This window comes from Lampetra planeri, chromosome 18 (assembly GCF_965212315.1).
Source record: "Lampetra planeri chromosome 18, kcLamPlan1.2.h2, whole genome shotgun sequence".
NCBI classification, from domain to species: Eukaryota; Metazoa; Chordata; class Hyperoartia; order Petromyzontiformes; family Petromyzontidae; genus Lampetra; species Lampetra planeri.
Window position 1 is genome coordinate 362,853 of NC_136124.1, and position 7,660 is coordinate 370,512.

The following is a 7,660-nucleotide window of genomic DNA, read 5'->3' on the forward strand; positions in this document are numbered from 1 at the left end:
CTGAAGTGACGGTGACCCTCAATGATGTAGTTGGTGCCAGATGTCAGAATACTTAATCGCTTGGCCAATTGTCGTTATTTTGACGGGTGCTCGGTACAGTATTGCATGACATTAACTAAGTATTGCAACATCCCACTTTACAACATATGTCCACGTGGAGTTTAAATGCTGTATCGATGCAAGGCACCTGCTTTTTTACAAAGAGCACGTTGCTATTTTGTATACGGATAGAATATCGCCGTTCGTGGTCGATTTCTGGGGTTTAAAGGTGGAATCACATTGATTGCCGAATCACGTTGCCTTTCGCACGAATAAAAGGGGCATAATTTTTTTGCGATCAACGAATATCCACGGATAATATTGGCGCGACGGCGTCGTGAACCCGTTGAACCGAGTTCAGTTCCCGGCCACGGATAAACACAACCAGTGGGGAGTTTCTATCTGCAACCGAGTCTTGATCCCTCCCTTTCGCTAAATCCGCACTGACAATCGCGAAAAAAAGTATGGCCAAACAGGCCCCGTGACTGACGCGGCGGCGTGAGTGGGCTCTCATCCAGCAGTGGATTAACAAAATGGTGGTGTGGGAATAAATGACGTACCCCAACGTACCAAGCAAGCGGCAGGCGGGCGGGTGGTGTAACTCGAGCAGGGATTGTGTCCAGCGTGGACAAAGAAGAGGAGGGGGTAATGTTTGTCCCTGGCTGGTGATTGCAGGGAACGCGGCTCAGCGTTGTGGTGCACGTCTTCCCCCTACTGGTGACACGAGTCGCAGTGCCATGTGCGCGTGAGGGCAGGGCCCAGAGTGCCTGGTGCGATGTGTAAACATCGTCACAAAGACTCAACTATGAACTTTAACAAAAATATATTTTACCAAGTAAGGCCCACTGAGCTATATAGCTCATTTTTTAAAGAAGCGACCTGGTCACAAATGATAGGTCAACGACCTATCATTTAGAGCAGTCAAATACTCTAAACGCGTGATGTTGATTCTAAATTTGGAGGGAAACACCGGAGGGCCCGGAGAAGAATTTACACGACCACGGGGAGAGAGACACGCAAACTCCAAATACACAGCAGCAGCAGCAGCTGTCAGGGTCGGGATTGCATACCATGCGAGGTAGTTAACATCTCGCCACCATGGCGTCCTAGGGAGACAAAGGCCGCCGGGCGTGATTCTGGCCATCCACCCCATTGTGTGTCGTGTCGGCCTTCATGGGTTATTGGCTAACAACACTTACTCCAACAGTGAAAAGTGTGAATTTCGAAAGAAAAGATGACCTCCATTAAGTGTTTACTCTTTCAGCTCCACGCGGATACATTCATCAAATCGTGCGCCGGGGCCTTTATGAGAAAAATTTTGGTTGCAATTTGTGTATGCGAAACAGGTATGGGGAGCGACACTTAGATGGTGTTGTGCATGTGTTGAGAAGAGCCGGAGAATATGCAAATGAGAAGACTCCGAACATCCCTTCGCCTATCATCCACGACTCTTATTATCTGCGTGAGCTGTTGGGTAGGAAACAAACTCCCGTTATCAGCAGTCCTATTATTCCAATTATTCACGATTTATTTTCTCCCATGGTCATTGCGGTGCCGCTTTCAAAATAATGGTTAAGAGGAGTTGGGTGCTTAAATGCATTTCATCATTTTAATGGGTACATGTGACTGCCCCCCTCTCACTCCCCCACCTGCTCCCCTTACAGCCACTCGTGGCAGCTACATTCACCACGATATTCAATTAAAAAAATATCGGTCCTTGAATTGGATTGCGACAACTTGTCGAATCACAACAAGGCCGTTATCAACACAGTAAAGTACGTGGAATGTCAGTGCTTTTGACATGTTATGATTGATATACACGTATTCATTCATTCGCTGGTGGTTAGCGCAATGCAATGAGAACCCTGAGTTGGCTTCCTGGTCTTGGCGAACGTGAGTGGAAAGTGATATCTGAGCCGATGCTGGTCTGCCTCATTCACCGACCCGCACGAACCAATGTGGTTCAACAATCCCCGTACACTGGCACGGCATGGGGGAGACCATCCAGCATTGGACTTACACAAAGCTAGACGTATTATCACTTACTAATCGAACGTCAAACTTATGTAAGTGCACACTGATTACATTACATCAATACGCACTGGTGTATTTTGTGCACAGCATTGATGAGTGTTTTTTTCATCAGGGAGTATTGCCTTACACAGCAACCAAACGAAAATAAAACAAGAATGCATGTTTTACAAAAACAACAGAAGATTCGTAACACGATTGAACGAATACGTTCAGCAACAATAATTTTGTTGGGGAACAAGCCTGTGTACACGAAAAACCCGTTTGTGAAATGCGTCTTGATGTCAAGTACAGCTTTCAGGACACGTAATACCTCTATCTTTTATCGTCATCATCATCACACACGTTATGCTTTCACGTGAAGCGTCGACATGTGTGTGTCAGACGAGATAAAGGCTTTGAATACGGGAATGGCAATTTCTCAAAGAGTTTAGGCGTATCGAGGTGCAGGTTGTGTGCAAAAAGTCGCAGTCGACCATGGGTCCCTTTGAGCAAACTCCCCATGAATTGATCTACTTAGAGAGACACCCCCGAATTCCAAACAAGTGAAAGGAGACTCTGCCACAATGCCCCAGTAAATAATTCACGACGAGTCTCCTGACCTGCACCGTAGCCTCTTACATCACCCGCTCGCCCTCTCACCCAAGTCTACCCCCTCCTCATCCTTCTGCTCCTCCTCCCCCTTTGGTTCTGTCTCTTTGGACCAGTGCCGCAAATCCTCACGCTTTTAGCGGCACGTGCGGCGAGAGACCTTTGCACCCTTCCGACAGGAGGGAGTGCACAGATGTGTCACCGCAAGTCAAAATTGGCGACAAGTGTCTTCCCTGTCCAAACTAGCGACGGGCAGTGGCGTAGCCTCGAATGTGCAGACAGCACCGCTGTGCTGTGCATCGGGACCCTGGCACTGGGCTACGAAGAGAGGGAGAAATGCGACATTCAATTCCTTGCACCAGGAGCCCATGCTAAGCACGCTGCACCACTGGTGATGGGTAAAGCTCACCGGCTTTAGTGGCTCTGAGCTCGGGTTGAAATTTAACATTCTTATGGCAGTGGCCAGTTTATCCACTTTCTTCAGAGGACGACCATTGGTTGACTCCCTCCCCGCGATTCAATTAATTTTCACAATGCAGGATCACGCTTCAATTCAAGAGAATATTCCTTTTCTATGCCTAAATGCATAGCCTCTAAGTGGCTGCTGGAGTCACGTGACTAATATGTATAAATTCCATTTCATTACAGCATGCACAGTTCGATGCAAGTATTGCGAGCGTCAGGATCAATTTTAATCGATGAATCAGCGCGTCGTTACAAGCCGACTTCCTAAAAACTGGTGCTCATTTTATTGACCTGGTGGAGATGATGGGTTGAACCCCACAAGGATTACAACTCTGAATCTTATAACTCAGGGGTGGGTGTTCTTCCACACGGCACCTCCCAGCCAGTGACTTCACCAAACCCCTCAAAGTGAAATATACTTCAGCTTTGCATAATGTGCGCGAGTCTTTGTGCAATTGTCGGCGTCTCATAAGTGTCTCCGTGAGCACTGAACATTTATTTGATCGAGTTATTATTATTGCATTATAACTTTTGCTTTTTTTTTAAACGTGGTTTTGTCTGCAACATGAACGTGTGCTGCTGCAGACAACAGCTGACATTTACAGCAAAGAAAGTGGGCAGTGTTTTCATAAAGCATCATGTGATGGTGCATCATGTGTGGAGGTGTGTTTTTTTTCAATAAAATAAAATCAACTGACCCAAGTTGGAGAAATTTCCAGCATTTTGTTTATTATCAATAATCATTCAATTGTTACAGGTAACAAGTGATTGACTCTGCACACTCCATATTTGTGCAGAGCAGCAATTAAATTTACGTCACACTTTACCTGCGTCGGTGTCCAATCAGGTCACTGAAACGAGTACTACTTTGTACAACGTTGACGCTGATTGTCCCCTATTGAGATTTGGCCCGTCATAGGAATGGGGAATGTACACATCTCCAGAGATTAACGCCAACAGTGACGAACACAGCATCATCACACTGATCAGTAGGGAAACGGTTTGGCTTGGCTATTTTATTAATAACCATATATTTTTTAAGTTAACAGCTGCTTGATTTAACAGACTCGGAATTTGGGCAGATCAGTATCAACTAAAGCTCTTTGAATTATAACTGGGGACAGATGGCCAACCTCAAGTCAGCTGACTCATGCCTACTTTGCCTAGTATGGGCTCAGCTTTCTTATGTGATAGGGAATAGTACCACAACAAGAAGTCAAAGTGATTTCCTGCTCCAATGAGCATTGAGGCGATGCTAATCTGCCCTTTACAGTCCTGGACGGGTGGTAGAAAATCCACATTCCTATGGTGGGGGCGAGTCTATCCATAGGAGAACCACTGTTGACTTCCCCCACAAAGTGGAACTCATTGTATCCACCACGAGGGGATGATGGGCCGCGTCAACCCCCAACCAGGATTTGAACTCTGAAAATGTTCGATTGCCCTGCCGCTGAGCCACCTGGCCGCCAAAGAGAATAACGAAACCGAAGGGGGCTGTGATGTTTGAAAAACACCCAGTCTCTCGGACTGCTGTCCTGCCTGCTTCGGTAACAGTCGAGCGATATTGTGTACACGACATGTCAGGGTCACGGCCGGCAACCGCTCACCATAAACAAGCAATATTTGCTGAAACAATGCATGGGCACTTTGAGAGCGACATATATGCATCATCACTGAGTTACCCTTTGTACTGAAATATTATCATCATCATCATAACTCTCTACCTCATAAATGTCATTGACATTGACATCGTCAGGCTAGTCATGTTTTTTTTACTGTCTGCGTAATTCTGAGTTCAGCACATGACAGTTTTAGCCATGTACAATACACGCAGTTTCAGACCGGAGTAAAACTGATCCCTTTTTTTTGTTTGCCAACTGTCGGCCACTCCTTCCAGGTTATTTTTCTTGTGTTTTTTTCTTTTACTACCGTGCAAACATCGCGTGTGGCAGGCGTGTGCAGGACAGCACATGCACTGTGCTTGTTGCCTTTCATGATTTACAATAGACACTTTACAGCCTCAGACTTCAAAAGCCACACGGTGAGGCGACCTGCTGTGATAAATCAATGAGCATTGTCCGTCTTATTCTTTAATTTCAATGCTAAAAGTTTCAAACACAGATTTCAATGGATACCTGAATGGCTTCATACGAAGATGAGAGTCATATTTGACAGAATTACATCAATATATTTGGAAGAAATTGGAATATGCATTCAAACAAAATATTGGAATGAGATATTACAGTCATCCCTAGAATGGTTGTGCAGTGGATAGTGCACAACGCTGTACCTGGTGGCCTCAGTTTGATTCCTAGCCACGGCTAGTTTCAAATAAATGAAACATGAAACTTGGCTAACATCAGTGACAAATTAAATGACAACTGGACCTGGTGGCCCCCTTTACCAGCTCACACTGTTCAGCGTGGTGAAGTTTGGTCAAATAACTTCCATGACCAACATGGCATTGGGAGGTCTTCATCTAGCAGTGGAATGACGTAAATCTGTAAATTGTTAATTATTTTAAACTCAATATTCCTTTAACTAGGAAAGTGTCACTCAACCTTAAGATATTTTGTTAGAAGGATCCTGCCTCGTTATGTTTGGCTTCCTCTTTGATAAGTAATTTTTTTCTTGTGGGATAGAATCAAAATGTGGGAACAAAACCCAAGCCTATGAGGGAATGATAATAAAAACAATATTTGCAGTCTTCTGTTAATCTACTTCTGGATGAAGGCCCTCTTCACATCAAGTGGGTCATGATGGTTGTTTGAATATACTTCTCCACACTCGTCAGCACGGGTCCATGGAGGCTGGGATCCAGAACCGGTTCGGATACCACTCATCACTTTTGTCAGCCATGGCGGGAAATCTAAATCAGGTCGCCACGCTCAAAGTACCGTGTGCAATCCACTGCCCCACCGCTCCCAGTACAAGGAAATAACACTCAAACATCCACACGCACAACTCTGCAACCTATTCGCTCGACTGCTCTCAACTGAGCAACTTATATGGCTGGTCATATGATAATATCTCCATGATCCACCAATTATGCCTCCGAAGCATTCAATTATTGGGGTGCTTCACCTAATTTTTAAAAAAGCACACCTCCCTCGTGCTGTGAAGATGGATCATTGCCCAAAATGTCATCTATTACACACGTTTGATTTTGAAGGAAGCGTTATTGACTAATGCGTTGAGTTTTTTTTCTTCCATATATAAATGTATTTGTGCGTGTGCCCCACTACCAATATCACCTATTTTTTTAATTTAAAACAATCTTAGCAAATAGGTAATGCAGGCTGATCTCACGGGCGTGGCCTAGAGATTGGCAAGCTGGCCACACAAACCAGATTGTGCCAGAGCTCATAGATGCCTTTTCGGGCTGTACTGTGTGTGTTGTTCGGCATGATGTCCACCGTTTTGCTCCGCGTGCTGGGAGCTATTTCAGGAGGCTTATTTAGCAACTTAAGAAGCTCCCAGCACGCTGAGTGTCACTTCCGACACGGTGCCAAACAACACACGCAGTCCAAACCCGCCGCTGAGCTGTCCAGCACGGACGCGCAACTCCCGTACGAGACGAGCGGAGCCTTCAGGAGGTTTTTCCATTTGATGTTGTCTCTGCCTGCCCAAGCAGTAGATGAAAGATCACTCGTAAGTGGGTGGCGAAGTGTGGAAATGTCACCGTTGTAAAAAAAATCACAGTAAATTGGTGGAGAAAATGTCCCTCGATAGCAGAGGATTCCCCATGACGCTGTGAGCACCAAGCGCAGTGTTGACCATCTTGAGATGGGCTACTGTTGTCCAAGCCTCTTAGGTTACAATGCGATGCCCGGGGCGAAAGCGCAAAGCCATTACGGGACCCTAACAAGGCTGGATGACAGGACGGCGGTGCCATTTAACAAGCCACAAAACCGGAATAATGAGCAACGTAGGAAGAATTTACAATGTTTTCATTGCCGTGCAATTATCGACATATTGCAGTAAACCATGGCCAAAACATTGCATTGTGCAGGTGTGTGTAGTGATGCCCTTTTGCAGGAGCGTATTATATAGCAGATGTATAATTTTCACATGTGCACAATTGTACACATTGTGACATTTTCCGACTTAGAGCGATGAAGTATTTATGCAGAAGATAATTAGCTTGCAGTTTTAAGACCCATTAGAATTAATCGTTTTATGATATCAATTGAAAAGTTCACCCTCATTAACATAATCTTTCAGATATCAGAGGTCCACTGAAATGAGAAATGGACCTCTCTTACCACTCACACTCCTGCGTGCATTGTACTCTACTCTAAAAGGCATGGAGCAATTCATCTGTTAAAAACCCGTATTGCACTCACGGGTCATGCAGTCCATGTGAGGATTAAACATTTACTATTTAGGTAAATCAAATGGAAATTAAAAAGATAATTTGGGGTGGACCAGTGATAGTCTTTTACATATTGTGTTATGAATTCCGTTACCTGAGTTCGATTCCTGGCAAGAGCTAATATCTGAAACAGTACTGAGTACTAATTTTCACTAATTC